The following is a 17002-nucleotide window of genomic DNA, read 5'->3' on the forward strand; positions in this document are numbered from 1 at the left end:
ACTGACTGGATGTCAGATTCCCTTAAAATCACAACTCCTGAGGGGGCTATTGTTTCTGTTTACTGCAGTGATTTGTCTTCACCTATTTGACATGACATTAGACCCTTACTTATTGATGGCTAGACCCCTATTCTCTCATGCTGAGGTCTTCCTCTTAACAGATATTTTACATTACTGGTCTCCTCCTTACACATATACTAGCTCCCCAAACACCCATTTTATATTAACAAGTTTCTGCAGTGGTGTAGCGGTAGTGTTGTCGCCTCACAGCAAGAGGTTCTCCCGTTTGAGTCTCAGCTGAAGCGCCTTCTGTGTAGAGTCTGCATGTCCTCCCTGCGGTCGAGTAACGTTCGAAAGACATGCATGAATGGGCGTGCCTTCATTGAAGGTTGGGCGAACTGGCACCTTGGCACCGTAAAAATCTACTGCCAATTATTAGCAGACCGAAGTTCTGCTGTGGCGACCCCTAACCGGAAAAAAACAAAAGAAACAACAACAACAACAACATTTTAAAAATGCAGAACAAGATAAAGGTATCACAAAAAAATCTCGGTGTTAAAAACAACATATAAAACAAAATCAAATAGAACACACAAGAAGGGATGAAAAAGCATATAATTACACTGCGTCTTTTACCAGCAGTAACACCACCATCACAGAGCATTACATTTACACTCGCAGTCCCATCCACTTTATTCTCCCCATAACGATTGATGTTACTTCCAAAGAACCTTAGCATAAACTAGAAACCTTACATAACTGTGGTCTCACCCTCCAACTACAATTTTGCACTAATATGTGACCTCCATTACACTTCATGATTTTGTCCCGCCCTCTCAAGCTTAAACTCCATTTCTCTTCAAGAATATTTACACACAAACTCCTCACCCACTGTCCCTGATATTTCCTAATATTCTCTCTATCATGCTCCCATTAATCCAGCCATTCATCTACAACCCCTTTTTCCCTATATTATAAATATTATTTAACCACTCTGTTTTAAGATGGAGATTCCCTTCTTGTCTCTGCAACCCATCTCACCTAACAGCAAATGTCGTGTTTCTTCATTATGGATCATTTCAAGTTTTCAAGGTTCCTCCTTAATGCTTCACATTCTACATCTGTTATCCAATCTCCTCCATATTTCACATCTATTTAACTAAATATAACCTTCAGTCTTCCATAATCTGCTTTCACAAATTCATTTCTAATTTTCTTATGCAAAAGTCTAATGTAAAATGTAATTATTTTCCCTAGCTCCCCATGCTCATCACTTTTAATGCCTGCATAAATAGTTCTTTAACAGCTTTAAAAGACAACTTTTTTTTTACAAAATCTCTTATCCTCAGCTTTCTTATAAAACCACTTTAAGCCCCTCATTTTTCTCAATAAATCATCTTTCCACTTAGCTTGATATCATGATTTTTTTTCAAATTATATAGCACTCTCAGCTATTGCTCTAGCATTCTTACTAAAGTCTGGGACACTAATCCTCACAAAACTAGTGGGCATGTTAACATTTTTCATTCAGACTTTGGGCTACTTCCACTCATGAAATTTTAAGACCATTTTCTGCAGCTTGCTATAATAATTATCTGGCTCAAAAATAGGCAGCCTCATCTTGCATTGAGCCTACAGGAATAAAGCCCTAATTATCACCCAAATAACCCAAGTTCAATTAGCATCACAGGTGCCGGAACAACAAGACAGAGAAGGTCAGCGATGAGTGACAGATGCTGGCTTGCCTACTCTATGGAAGGAAATGAAGGCCTGGTGGCTTTTTCACTGAATGTAAGTGGAGGCTTGCAGGCAAAACAGACTTAAGATGTACAGGTTCTGCTTATCAAGCTGTGATGGCATCCTTCATTAGCTTGTGGGAGGGAGCACTCACATCAAGGAGAAGAGCACAGCAAACCATCACAGTGATGCAGGTACCCATGCTGGCCACAAAGGAGCAGAGTTAGAGCCTAACAGAAAAAGACTCCACAACCAGTTTTCACCTTGTGGGGTATAAATGAGCTGACTGGTGGTCACGGACAGATAGATTGTAGGTTGGACAAAAAGCAAAAAATAAAAATCTATCTTTTTACTACATTTAACACCAATAAGAACACTAGCCATTACAGTCCAAACGGTCTGTGCAGAATTCAACAAAACTGATTTCCACCATTTAGCAATGTTTTTGTTCATAATCTAACATTTTATCTAAAATCTTCTGAAATATAATAAAGACTGACAGTTTTATAACACCCTATCTGTGTACTTAAGTAAAACTGTCTTTTTGCCCATTGACAAGATATGTTCTCCCACTTGCTTGGAAAGCGGATAATTTACCCTTATTGCCTGTCTTTTTATTTATAGCCCAAGAACTTCCCCAAAACTATCAGTACTTTCATCTGGGTCAGTCAAATATACTAATAGGTTATCTGCAAGCAAACAAAGATAATTTACAGGTATACTGTCCAATCTTGTGCCATTACCACTGACTGCTTTATATTTAATGCCAGAAGTTCTAAACAGATCACCAACAAAAGCAAAGATAATGGAAAATCCTGTCTTGCACCTCTGACCAACATAAGCTTTCTGATAACCAGTGACCTATTTTAATCTAAGCTAAGATTCCTTTATAGCTGCTCACCAACTACTTCCTGAACCTTTCCTAGAATGCCATATTTTCAGGCCCAGAAAAAATAATCCCACCTGACATGACCAAATGCTGTGATGCTCCATCTGAAAGCTTAATACAGCCATCTCCTTCACCACCATACTTAAATATTTCATATACCATTCTGATTAAACTGTCAGTCATCCCACCCACTATAAGCTCAGTCTGATCCCTATCATTGTTTTATTGAATATTGTGTTAAAAATAGTACTGCATTTATCTGCTTATGTATTTGTTTACTGAAAATTGTGAGCTCTCTGTCTGCAGTTAGTTTATTCTTCTCACTTCATTGTTATTTGGTGTAGAAGTCTTAGCCTAGAGGGATTATCTGTGCCTTAAAGTCTTAGTCCCTTATCTCTGAAATTATTTCTGCTGAATAGTTGCATACTTGAGCTGTTTGGTTAGCTTTTGCATACCCTACATCAACATTATTACAAGATGAGATAAGTACAAACTTGCAGTGTTATAAGATAGTACTGAATTTTATTTTTTCTGTTTATTGTTTAATTGAATATTGTGTTAAAATAGTACTGCATTTATCTGCTTATTTATTTGTTTACTGAAAATTGTGAGCTCTCTCTCTGTCTGCAGTTAGTTTTCCCCACTCACCCTCCCTGTTCTTGTTGTGGTATTAATCTTGGTGGCTTTGAAATTGACCACCCTTCCTGTAAATTTGTGTTTGAACACTCCTCCCGGGCCCATCTCATTTGCTCACTCAACTGAGTACAGTGAGATCATATTTTGATTTCAGACACTCCTACCATTCCCATCTGTTCAGCCCTATCCCAGCTCTATCCTAGTCTAGTCTCATTAGCTCATCCTGCCTAATACAGAGAGAACATTTGAGTAGGCATACCCACTTAGGCCCTGAAGATTGAAGACTGCTGGAACAGGGCTCAGTTCTGAGGTTTTCTTACTGGTTAATTGGGTTTGTTTGTGTCTTTCAGCTTTTCCCGGTTAGGGGTCGCCACAGCGGAACTCCGGTCCGCTAATGATTGGCAATTGATTTTTACGTACCAACTTGCCAGGCCTGACGCACAACCTTCAATGAAGGTACACCCATTCACGCATGTCTCCACGCAGAAGACGCTCTAGCTGAGAATCGAACCGGACAGCGTCTTACTATGAGGCGACAACGCTACCGCAGCACCACCACCGCAGGTTAATTTGTTCAAATCAGTTTGCTTGTTTTCTATTGTTATATATAAAAAAAAAAAACAATTTGCACTTTATCTGTTTTTACTGTATTTGTGTTTCTTCCCTCTTTACCTTATTTTGCTTTTGCCTCTTCCTAAAAGTAGTAAATAGTGTTTACTCTGCTGCATTTATTACTGCTTGGTAGTAGCCTGATTAAATTGTAACTGTTATTCTAAGTCTTTTGGTTATTGCACTTGGGCTTCAGACCAGTTATTTTACATTAAGAAGGTTTGTGGTCTGCACTCTTGTGGGAGGAGAGGCTAGATTCTACCCTTCTGAGCTGGGAATTTCTGGTTAAAGGCTTACTGTGCCTCCTCATCTGAACTGTTTTTCTGATATTGGTGCTCCTTGTCTGCTGTAGCATAGACTAGATTCAGGCCTGCTGAATCTACCTTTGTTTGTATAACTTGAGCACTAATCAAGGTCATCTTTTTTGGAGAAGGTTCCCCTGCACCCTAGTGGCAGGAATGTGTGGTTAGAACTTGTCAGATTGAAGACTGCTGGAACAGGGCTCAGTTTTGAGTTTTTTTACTGGTTAAATGGGTAATTTGTTTAAATCAGTTTGCTCATTTTCTATTGTTATATAAAAAAATTGCACTTTATTCATCTGCTTTTACTGTAATTGTGTTTCTTCCCACTTTATTACCTTATTTTGCTTGTGCTTCTTCTTAAAAGTACTCAATTTTATTATTCTGCTGCAGTTATTACTGCTTGGTAGTAGCCTGATTAAATTGTAACCGTTATTCTAAGCCTTTTGGTTTAAACACTTGGGCTTCAGACCAGTTGTTTTACATTAAGAAGATTTGTGGACTGCATTGTTGTGGCAGGACAGGTAGCTTACATCCTTCTAAGTTGGGAACTGCAGATTGATGGCTCAGTGTCTGTTGTTCGAAAAGCGCATTAGTTCTGGTTTAAGCACTTGGGCTCCAGGCCAGTTATTTTACATTAAGAAGGTATGCAATCTGCATTCTTGTGGGAGTAGAGGCTAGATTCTGCCCTTTTGAGCTGGAAATTTCTGGCTAAAGGCTTACTGTGCCTGCTTATTTGATCTGTTTCTTTCTGAAATGTGTGCGCCTTGTTTGCTGTAGGCCAGAAATTAGGAGTTTATTGGCCATTTTGGGCTAATTTCTCTCTTTCATTTCCCTGCTATAAAAAACGCATTTGCACGGTTTTGTGCACCGGGCAGTGCCAGTTAGCTAGGGTTAAACTATTCCCACTCCACGAAGTCTACACTTCAATTTTTCCCTTGGAACTAGACAAACTTTCAACTTAAGCACTCAAACCATTAATTTCACAGCCCAGCACTTGCTCAAAACTCATAGCAAGCACTAATTAACCCTAGCACTAGACCCCCTATACTGTCCAGTAGGACAAGGCTCTCTATTCGAACCCTACCAGCTAATCAGTAAAACAGCTCACTTTACCTATTCAGGCATGTCCAAAGGGCAGTTTCAGGTGGTCTCCAGTCCAACTAGTGAATCTGGGCATTTTGAGGCAATGTTACAACTTCCTCATATACACAGACAACCCTCTCCTCCTACCACCAAACACTAATATATGCGAGAGATGCAATTATACAGCCAAACTGGAGGCAAAGCTCTCTCAACCCAAGACTGGAACTGACAATCAAGAGGAGAAGGAAAATACTTGCAACACACCACCAGTCTCACATAGACCTACTAAACCAACACCGGCAAATAACACACATAAATACACAAAACATACTTGGAGGCTCTAAATAAAAATCTGCAAAAGCAACAGAGACCTCCAAAGCAGACACCCAAGCAACCTCCACACCCCATCACAAACCATGAAACACATACTTCACACAATCAGTGTGCCATGCAATCACAGCCCTTAAGGCAAAATAACATACCCAACACACTAGTAATAGGCGACTCTATAGTCAGGCACACTGATGTCCCACTATCTACGCTGGACAAGGAGAAGGTTACAGTTAGCTGCCTGTCGGCCGCCAGGTTCCGCCACATAACACAAGCACTCAGGTCATTCCAGAACAAGTACAAATATGACTCTGTCATTGCCCGTGTTGGTGTGAATGAGCTGAGACGTACCTCCCTGGACTACATGAAGAGAGATATGGAAGAGCTCTCTGATCACGTAGCCCAGGCCGGTATGACACTGACCCCGAGTAGCATCCTGCCCTCACCAAGAATGATGCCACAGTATAAAGAAAAAATTATCAATTTCAACAATTGGCTAAGTTTCTGGTGTCATTCAAAGGGGATCCAGTATCTGTCCACCTGGGATGACATGCTCGATAAGCCACGTTGCTTTGCAAGAGATGGCTTGCACCTGTCACCCTTATGCTTTCGAATACTGGCCAAGGCTTTTGCTGCCCCCATAGTGCCTTTTTAAGCAAGGCTCAAAAGACAAACCCACCACCGTAAATAGCACAAGTAACCAAAAACTGAGGGTAATGCTACTCAACGCCAGAAGTCTAAACCTCAAAATGCATGCAATCGAGGCACTCCTCTGTATGGAGAACATCGATATCTGTGCAGCAACAGAAACCTGGTTTAAGGCTGCAGAGAGCACCCCAGCACTACCAGGCTATAACTCATACCATACCTTTTGGCCACAGAACCCGGACCGAAACACAAAAGGTGGGGGTGTATCCATATTCATCAAGGATACCCACACCTCCAGGTTAGTGGCACAGCACAATGCCTCAGAGATCATCCATGTGCAACTAACAATGGGCAAAACTGCAATTCAAATTGCAGCTTGCTACAGATCACCCACCATGACCCAGGACCCCCATTCAACACTGGAAAATATGAAGGTCCTACCAAACTCCCTAATATTGGGTGATTTCAATTACCCAAACATTAACTGGGAGAACTACTCAAGTACTAAATCCCTCGCCCAACGCTTCCTAGAATTAATAAACTCGAACGCCCTGGATCAACTGGTCAACACCTCCAACAGAGGTGACAACATATTGGACCTGGTCATCACCAACATGGGAGACTGGTGTTCTACACTGGAGGTCAAACCCTCACTGGTTAGATCAGACCACAGACTAATCACTCTGGATATCCACATTCCGCCCCCACCCCCAATCAAGGAAACCACTGTGAAAAACATTTCAAAAGCAAATTTCACGTTACTTAAGACCGAGGTGGAAAGGTTCACAGCCCCCATGCTAAAGGACAACACTGTCCAAGCTGCTGAATCCCTTACAAAGGCGCCCTATGAGCACCTGCAAGAATGCATGGATCGTGCTGTCCCAAACAAAACCAAGACTCACTCCTCCAAGAAAAGGAAACCAGTCTGGTGGACCCTTGCCATAAACAAGCTATACAATAAAAGGAGTAAACTAGTACAGAAAAGAGTAAAATCCCAAGAAGGAAAGAAATCCCCTGATCAGTATCAGCAAGAAACTACGCTCTCTCATAAAATCATCCAAGGCTAGCTTCGAAAGAAAAACTGCCAAGGACTCCAAAGATAACCACAAAGCGTTCTTTAGCTATGTCAAGAACCTAAGTGGAAACTCTCAGATCTGCTCTGAGTTACTGTAGAATGGCACAAAATACACTGAACCGACTGATATTGCCGGCATTCTGGAAGACAGGTTTAGTGCAAACTTCACACCCCCCTCTCACCCCCTAAAAGGTCCCATAACCATACCAGATGAATGTAGAGCCCCGGCAATCACAGACACACAGGTTAAAACAGCCCTATCCAAAGCCAAAAATACAACTTCAATGGGACCAGACGGTGTCCCAGGCTGTGTCTTACACGAGCGCCAAAATGAACTAACCCCTCACCTAAACACACTGTTCAAACTCTGCCTCTCTACAGGCTACATACCCATACAGTGGCACACAGCAACAGTTATCCTGCTCCACAAAGGTGGAGCCACAACAGACCCTGGGAACTATCGCCCTATAAGCCTGACTAGCCTGGTCTGCAAGGCTATGGAGCGCATCATCATGGAATTCATTAACAGAGACATTGGGAACCTTTAAACATTGGACCCTACCCAGTTTGGCTTTGTTAAGGGCAGATCATGCCTCCTAAACCTGGTGGACTTCTTTGAGACAGTTGCCAAGGCTTTAGATGAGGGAAAGGAGATCCACACAGCCTACCTAGACCTCGCAAAGGCTTTCAACACCATTCCCCATTCTGGTATTATAGACAAGCTCACCAGCCTGAACATAAACTCCTATGTCACAAGATGGGTTGCCAGTTGGCTCACAGATAGAATCCACATGGTGAGAGTTGGTTCTAGATCTGACTCTAAACCAATTACAAGTGGCGTTCTCCAAGGCTAAGTCCTGGGACCCCCTCCTGTTCGGTATATACTTCTCAGAGGTACAGGCAAGCACAGGAGGACTATGGCTGACCAAGTTCGCAGACGACAGCAACCTGGGGGCCATAAATGACTCTCCAGCTGATACAGACATCCTCCAGAAGGGTCTCACTGAGACAGATACCTGGTGTCAAAATCATGGCCTCAAGCTAAATGCCAAAAAGTGCATAGTCATCCCTTATGGAAAAAACAAAGTACCCGCAAACTACCACATACGTGGTAGTCCCCTAAATACAGAAAATGTAATAAGGGATCTGGGGACCCAAGCAGATTGTAATCTCTCCTTTGATAATCTTATTGCCAAGGTGGTTAGAAAATCCTTCTATGTGGTCCACTTAATCCAAAAGGGTTCGCATCTAGAACAAGAGAGGTTATTGTGCCCCTCTACTCATCAGACCCATCATAGAGTACAATGCCCCATTTGGGATGTACCTTACAAGACACCTGCAATAGCTGGAAAGACCACAGAAGTACCTCACCAAGAGGATTACAGGCCTCAAACAGATGCCCTATGCAGCATGACTGAAGACACTCCAGCTGTACTCGGCTGCATACTGCTTACTCAGAGGTGATCTCTGCTTGACATACAAGGCCAAGTCCAACCCAGAATTGATGGACATGCTCCAGCTAAAAAAAAAAAAAACAAATCCCCAAGAGCCACACACTCTAGGGATCTAAACCTCACCACAACGATAAATAGGAAGTGCTGGAGGGATAGATTCCTGTCCCAGAGACTCCCCATGCTTTGGAACAGGATTCCAATCTACATTAGGCAGAGCCCCTCACTAACACTCTTCAAAAGAAACCTTGACGAGTGGATGGGAAACAGGAAATTTACCCCGGGGGTCACTGCAGTGGCTCTGCTGGACAGAGGCGCAGGGAGCTAATGGCTCTGCTGGACTGAGGCACAGGGAACTAATCTAAGGGGGCAGTGAAAGCCAACACATTCTGGCTAGGCTTATAGATGCCCTCGGGCAGATAGCCTAGTACTTACCTATGAACCTATTACCAACATAAACTTATAGTCATGGTTTAATAAAAAGATTGGCTTGCATAAGAATTAGATATTGTCTTTATTTTCCTTAAAGTAAGATTGCTATCACTGCATTCTTTCAAACCTTAAGGTAACACTCCTGTTACAAAAATGTGGTAAGGAGAACTGTAATGCTTTATACAAAACTTCTTCCCATTTTCAAATCTAATTCTTTTAGGAACCCATTTCCACACGGTTTTACAGTTTTTCATACTTTTTAACACCAGCTCAGTCTTCACTCTAGCTATTCTAGCCATCAACTGTTCTGAGTTTAAGTCAATTGCCACGTCTAATTTTCCTACACTCTCTTTTCTCCAAACTGCTCCTTACAATGCTCTCCCACAAAACATTCACCATTAATACTTTCTAAATTCAACTAAAATCTTCAGGGTTGGTCACTATTAACACCCCACCCTCAGTATTCTCACTTTTTCAATAACTTTCTCTACTTGCCACCCACAACTCGAACTAAAGAAAAAAAACTTTGCCTCTGGAGATGGACATTGTATATAGTTTGCTTTTTCTTGTTACTATACTGTTAAGTTATTGTGTTATAAAATGAATAAAAACATTTTGGAAAAAAAAGAATTCTACAACTTTCAGTATTTTTAAGGTTGCCTCTATTTCATAATAAAGGTGTTTTAACTAATGCTTCTTTTATTTCCCTCATTCTGCTGATTTCCAGGGAACCATCTCTCTTGTTTAAGTTGCTATTCCATTAAACTCGGACTCATGTCTTGGAATTTTCTCATTCTCTCCTTCTAGAACTTGTGTATCATTGCAAATAAACATTTAATTCCTCTCCTCTTAAATTCCCCCCACCACCGTTCGTCCATGTTGTTGTTGGTCTTTCAGCTTTTCCCGGTTAGGGGTCGCAACAGCGGAACTTCGGTCCGCTAATGATTGGCAGTAGACTTTCACAAACGCCGAGGTGCCAGCTCGACGTTCAACCTTCAACGAAGGCACGCCCATTTACACAGGTCTTTCAAACGCCCACCCAGCCGCGGGGAGGACATGCAGACTCCACACAGAAGGCACTCCCTGCCCTCCAGCCGAGAATCGAATGGGAGAACCTCTTGCTGTGAAGCAACAACGCTACCGCTGCACCACCGCACCGTTCATCCATACATTCTACATTTCTTACTGAAATATCTATCTACTGAAAACATCAAGCCTACAGCTGTAAGGTGAAATATGAAATAGTTATCTGAAGCATGCATCTGATAACTAAAATATGTCCAGTCATAAATATTTTCTCTATCATTATGAACAAAAATATTACAAAAACATGTTAAGTACCTCTCTTCAATACATGTATCATTCCAATTAATTGTACATAGTCCCATTCCCATCAATTGTATGTAGCCTGACAAATGCAGTCCTAACAAAATACTACTTTTCCTTAATCTCAAGGCCCTGTGCTTCATACATGTAAACACTATTTCAAGTTCCTGCTCATAACATAATTCTATCTTGAAGTGCCATCATAAGTCACGCATTCAGTATTAAGAACTGTTTAACTGATGTCTACGGTGAACAACATTTAAAAAGTCATACATTTTAACCATCCTGTGTGCTTCCAAGTTGACCTTGTTAGAAAGTGCTCCACATTAAGGTTGAGAGCTATGTATAGGTTCATACTAGGCTATCTGCCCTAGGGCATTTATAAGCCTAGCCAGAATGTGTTTGGCTTTCGCCACCCATTTTAAATTTATTTTGCTATGCCCTTTTTCGAGGTTAGTATACTGTGCCTCTGTCTAACAGTGACACAGAATTGATACCCGCGGTAAACCTACGATCTCCCATCCACTCATCAAGATTCCTCTTGAAGAGAGTCAATGGGGGACTCTGCCTAACCTGGACTGGGATTTTATTCCAGAGTGAAGGTAGCCTCTGGGTTATGAATCTGTCCCTCCAGCATGTCCTATTTATTTCAGTGCTGAGGTTCAAGTCTCTCGAGCGCATAGCTCGATGGGATTTGGATTTTCTGAGGTGCAGCATGTCCATTAATTCCGGGTTGGACATGGCTTTATACGTCAGGCACAGATCGGCTCTGAACAGGCGGTATGCCACTGAGTAGAGTTGGAGTTTCTTTAACCGGGCACCATATGGCATCTGTTTGAGCCCTTTGATCCTCTTGGTGAGGTACTTTTGGGGTCTTTCCAGTTGCTGCAGGTGTCTGGTAAGGTACATCCCAAAAGGGGGATTGTACTCAATTATGGGTCTGATGAAGGATGAGTAAAGAGGCACGATGACCTCCCCTGATCTAGATGAGAATCCCTTCATGATTAGGTGGGCTATATAAAATGTTTTTCTAACCACTTTGGCCACGTGGTTGTCAAATGAGAGATTGCCATCAACTTGGGTCCCCAGGTCCCTAATTACTTCTTCTGTACTTAATGGATTACCACCTATGTGGTAATTTGTGGGCACTTTTGTTTTTGCCAAAGGGGATGACTACACACTTTTTGGCATTTAGCTTGAGGCCATGGCTCTGGCACCAGTTGTCTGTTTCTATGAGGCCCTTTTGGAGGATGCTTGTGTCAGCTGGAGAGTCAATTATGGCACCCAGTTTGCAGTCATCTGCGAACTTGGTCAGCCACAGTCCTTCCGTGTTGGCCTGTACCTCCGAGAAATATATACCGAACAAGAGAGGTCCCAGGACTGAGCCTTGTGGGACACCACTTGTAACTGGTTTGGAGTCTGACATGGCTCCAGCAATTCTAACCATGTGGGTTCTGTCCTTGAGCCAGTTTGCAATCCCTCTAGTGACATAGGGGTTTATATTTAAGCTGGTGGGCTTATCTATAATGCCCGAGTCGGTATTGTATCGAAGGCTTTTGCGAGGTCCAGGTAGGCTGTGTGGACCACCTTCCCCTCGTCAATGGCCTTGGTGACTGTTTCAATGAAATCAACCAGGTTTAAGAGGCAGGATCTGCCCTTAACAAAGCTGAACTGGGTAGGATCCAGTGTCTGTAGGTCCCCAATATCTTTATTTATGAGGTCCATGATGATCCTTTCCATAGCTTTGCAGACCAAGCTAGTCAGGCTTATGGGGCGATAGTTTCCAGGATCCGTTGAGGCACCACCTTTATGGAAAGGGACCACTGTTGCTGTACGCCACTCTTTGGGCACATATCCTGTAGTAAGGCTGAGACTGAACAGTAGTTTTATGTTTGGGTTTAGCTCTTCTTGGAGTTCATGTAGGGCGCAGCCGGGACACCGTCTGGTCCCATTGATGCTGTGTTTTTTGCTTTGGAGTGGGCGGCTCTTACCTGAGCATCTGAGATGTCAGGGGGGCAGCACTCTACTGGGATAGATGTTTGCCCTTTTGGTGGGGGTTGCTGAACCTGTCAGCTAGGATGTTGGCAATGTCTGTGGGTTCAGTGTATTTTTTGTCATTTTGGACTAATTCTGAGCATATCTGGGAATTACCACCCAGGTTCCTAACATAACTAAAGAAAGCCTTGTGATTATCCTTAGTGTCCTGTGCAATTTTTCTCTCAAAGCTGGCCTTAGACAATTTTATGAGTGCCCGTAGTTTTTTGCTAATACTGATCAGTGATGCCTTCCCTTTTTGGGATTTTGCTCTATCATTTAGTAGCTTCCTCCTCCTATTGTATAGTTTGTTTATGGCTGGGGTCCACCAGCCATAACAAGCCAAGAGTGTGTGCGTGTGTGTGTGTGTGGGGGGGGACGACGACATATATATTCCTCACAGTCAACAAATGTCCAGTATAAAAACTTCTAAACCTGCGGCATTCCTAACCATGTGTTGTACCCGACATATTAACGTGGCCACCATTCGCCCCCTTGTGTGCAGGAAGTGGTCAGCCAATTTTGTTTTGTACTCACAGTCGCTTATTGCTGTCCCCCTCCTGGCCCATCTGGCATTAAAAAATGTGTACGTCACAAAATGTTACCCCCGTAAAAAAAACACAAACACAGTGCATTATTTTACCCGTTTCTTCTAAACCCACTAAAGACAATTTTTGATCCAAAAACAATCTATATAACCAAGTTATGCAGTCTTTGTTGGAAATACTCATTTAGGCAGTCACAGACATATCCTGAAAAAGCTAAAATTTTCTTAGCGATGCTCAGAAAAAAATATATATATATATATGCCTGGCTACACCCCTGCTTGTGCGTACCTACTTCTAGTCATTTCTGAAGTTCATCTCTAAACAGATGCATCTCCTATAACCATAGCCGGCGTTAGGCACCAGCAAACCCTGCGGTCACTGGAGGCCCCTAACCACAGCAAGTCATCTTATATATATATTTTGCAACCCGACTATCAAACTAACAAAAGCTAGTACAGCAATCTTATATACTTTCTAAACCAGGTAGGTAATAACTCTTACTTATATCGCCTTTAAATTTCAAAACCATCTCTGGTTATAGTAAGTGTTTTATCAAGTAACAGGCTTCACAATCCCATTAAATATTTTACCACTAACATGGTGCCTCTGGCTTAGTTAAATGCTGCTTGGAGGGTATTCGCTCCTCTAAAACCAACAACATAGCCAGCTGTAGGTACCTGCAATACCTATGGCTGCAAGGGGAGCCCTTAAGCATCCTTGACTGTGCAGGACCCACAAAAGCAGATGATGGTTAGGAAAAATGAGGAAAATATATTAATTTCCTGATTATGCTCTTTAACCGGAACAGAACTGTGGTATGACCCTGTTAGGATAAAGCTGATAATTAACATAAGCACGGTAAGCAGCAGCAAAGATCAGCAGACTGGAGTGACTGATTTGAGAGCAGACCTTGTATTTTAAGAGCAGCAGATGCTTTCGATCTTCAGGGATGTTTTTTTTTTTTTTCTTTCAGGGAGTTTTATAAATACTGGTAGAACACCAGCTACTAAAACTTCCAACTTCTTTGCAATAGAATTCAGCACAATACCACATATAATAGCAGAATAAAGGCTCAAAATCAGGAGCACGTTTTAAATATTACTTTTAACACCCTTTGCAGCAACATGTATAGTTTTTTGACAATAAGAAGTACAAACCTCTGATGCCTGGAATTATTTTTTTCTCTCTCTAAACTCTCATCGGCAGATCACTCAGCATTTTATTTTTTTACATAATTTTCATGTAACGTCTGTTACTGCAAATATGTGCAACAATATAACTATGTAATTTTCCTGCATTTTTTAATGTATAACTATATAATATTCTTGTTTTTTGAATGTATGCATGTTAATGTATTTTTTTTTAGCTTTTCTCCTTGGGTCTCCACTGAAAACGGGCCTTTGACTCAGATGGATTTACCCGGTTAACAAATGACAAATAAATATTATTGGCTATCTGTATTCCTAAATGATTTATTAGCAAATCAAACGTCTTACGAAGGATAGAGCAAAACTGTGAGAAAAATCAGGGAAGATCTGTGAAATCAGAGACAGTTACAGGTATGCATTACTCCTCACAGAGGTAAATAAAAGTGTCTTACCCCTACTGCTGTTCGACAACTGCTGGACAGCAGTAGTCGCTGAGGTGGTGTGCCAGTACCAGTGTTGCCCAATGTATTGCTATTTGCTGAAATAAGTACACAACTAGTATTGCTATGGTGTGTGTGTGTGTGTGTGTGTGTGTAAAAACGTATCACTGATTTTTTTTTCCTCTGCGTACACCCAATATGCCAGGACACATACATTATTCTTCTGGATATCAGTGAAAAATGTAGCTAACAATTATATTTCAAAAGTAATGCATAAAATATATCAGAACATTCAGAGACTTCAGTCCTCAAGGAGCCTGGTGGCCCCCACTTTCCAGACTGAATAAATTGATACAAGGTGTTCACTTAATCATCCTTGACTCCATGAGGGCCCCACAAAAGCAGTCACTGGTTAGGAAAAATGTATTAATTTTCTGATTACTCTGTAACCTGAACAGGGCTGACCTTGTTAGGATAAAGCTGACAATGCTCTCCTCTCAACTGTGCCCATTCTAAAATCAGCCCTGCTCAGATGTGTGTGTACAAAAACTTGCTGCAGATTATTGGGGGGGGGGGTTACTTTAATTTTCATTCCAGTCAAGCCATAGAGGTTTGCACATGAGCTCACTGCAGCTTTTGTTTGGGCCGAGGACAGTGTGGTCATTGTTTCTTCTACTTTTCTCACAGACCTCAAAGGTGTATAAAAAAGGTTACTATAGTTGTGTAGGGGGCAGTGTACTGTCTAGGAGCAACACAGTAGAATACATTACTGTAATCCTTATTTCTTCAGTTTCGCATTGGGCACATATACGATGGTTAGGAGTGAGGAGGCATGCTATATATGTATGTCAGCACTCACTTAAAACACATGACTGTGGCAATATAAACCTCTGCCTCATACCTATCAAATGTACAGATTTTTGCTGAATGTCCAAATTATTGACTCTCATTCCTGGCCTGCAGCTGCAGCTCATATCATAGTGACTTTCTAGCAAATTATTGACAAGTCATTAAAGATGTAAAATAACAGGTCTGAGTTTCAGACTTCATGCCCTTCAGAACCAGTGTGTTAAAGCAAAACTTGTTATTCTATCAACTTTCTAAGCTTGTTAGAGCAATATTTCAAAATTGTCCCCATTCTTGGTCCTTTGTCCACCAATTATTCATGGCTTTGTCCAGATTTCTTCCTCCAAGAGGTTGAGAAGTACGCTCTGCTTTCATCCCAGTCAAGCACCAGAGGGATGCATAGACAATGTCTTTTTTTTTTGGGGGGGGGGGGGGGATTAGGGAGGCAGGCCATATGCCCAAAATGGACTTCTGTATCCAGACAACAAATGGCTGGTTAGTTTGCTGTGAGCTACTATTTTGTCATATTTGTCTATTAAGCCTTGGGCACAACTTGTGTATTTCCTTGAGTTGTGTGGAGTGGCAGGTTAATGCAGTGGTCTACAGGTGTGATAGTAGAGTTAGAAATATGGGACAGGTGAAGATCTGTGTGGTGTAGTGGGTTAGTACAGTAGGCTGTAGTTGACAGGGGCCCAGGTTCAAAACGTGACGGGGTGATTTGAAGTGGGAGGTTGGCATAATGGTTAAGGTGTTTACCTTACAAAATGCAGGATTTCATCCTTACATGGGGTAACTGGCTAGGCTTAAAATAGCTCATAAGAGCAGTTAGCCTAGTACTAATTTATGAACCTACGGGGAAAAAAAGAAATTATTTTCTTACTCGTGTTTTGTTTAAGACACCACTGGATTAAAAAGTTGAGAAAAATGCTCCAAAATACATCCCTTGGGCCCTGGTTTATCGGAGTTATTTTCTAAATGGTTATTACTGTGCTGTCTTGGTCAGGAAATGTGTCTCGAAAGGATGCAAGGAAAACTTAAGCTGAACAGCACCACTGAATTTCTTTACTTAATCATAAGTTATGTACTTAGATAAAAAGATTATGTAAAAACCTAAAATGCACTTTAGAGGCAGAGCATATAGACAGCATTTCACGTAAAGGGCGAACATACCCCCTCCCCGACCACAGAACAGCAGCGGCAACTTTCACTGGGTAAAAGGTACACCTTACTTCCCACCCAGTTGGTTTCAGCTTTCAATTGACCCAATGTCACGCATAACATAACGATTTTACAAAAGCCATATTGCTATCGGTAAAGCATTTTCTGAAGCGTTCCTTCTGAAAACGTTTTCAGTAATTCTTCCAAGCAAGAGTATAAAAGTCACACAGACAAATCAGTAAAACTTACAAGAAAAACATAGCCAATAAATCCATAAAGACTTTTAAAGAAAAAAGTATAAGAGTCATGG

At 41.6% G+C, this 17002-nt stretch overlaps 2 protein-coding genes across 5 annotated transcripts in view; one reads left to right on the plus strand and one right to left on the minus strand.

The window, feature by feature from the left end:
- The window catches only part of LOC122791586, a 761454-nt gene that overhangs the window by 617364 nt on the left and 127088 nt on the right, over positions 1-17002 (minus strand). The gene's annotated exons all lie outside the window — the stretch shown is intronic.
- LOC122791585 overlaps positions 1-17002 on the plus strand; it is a 1253805-nt gene that overhangs the window by 582812 nt on the left and 653991 nt on the right. The gene's annotated exons all lie outside the window — the stretch shown is intronic.

Source organism: Protopterus annectens, chromosome 17.part0 (assembly GCF_019279795.1).
Source record: "Protopterus annectens isolate FY-2018-M chromosome 17.part0, PAN1.0, whole genome shotgun sequence".
In the NCBI taxonomy this organism is placed as follows: Eukaryota; Metazoa; Chordata; order Ceratodontiformes; family Protopteridae; genus Protopterus; species Protopterus annectens.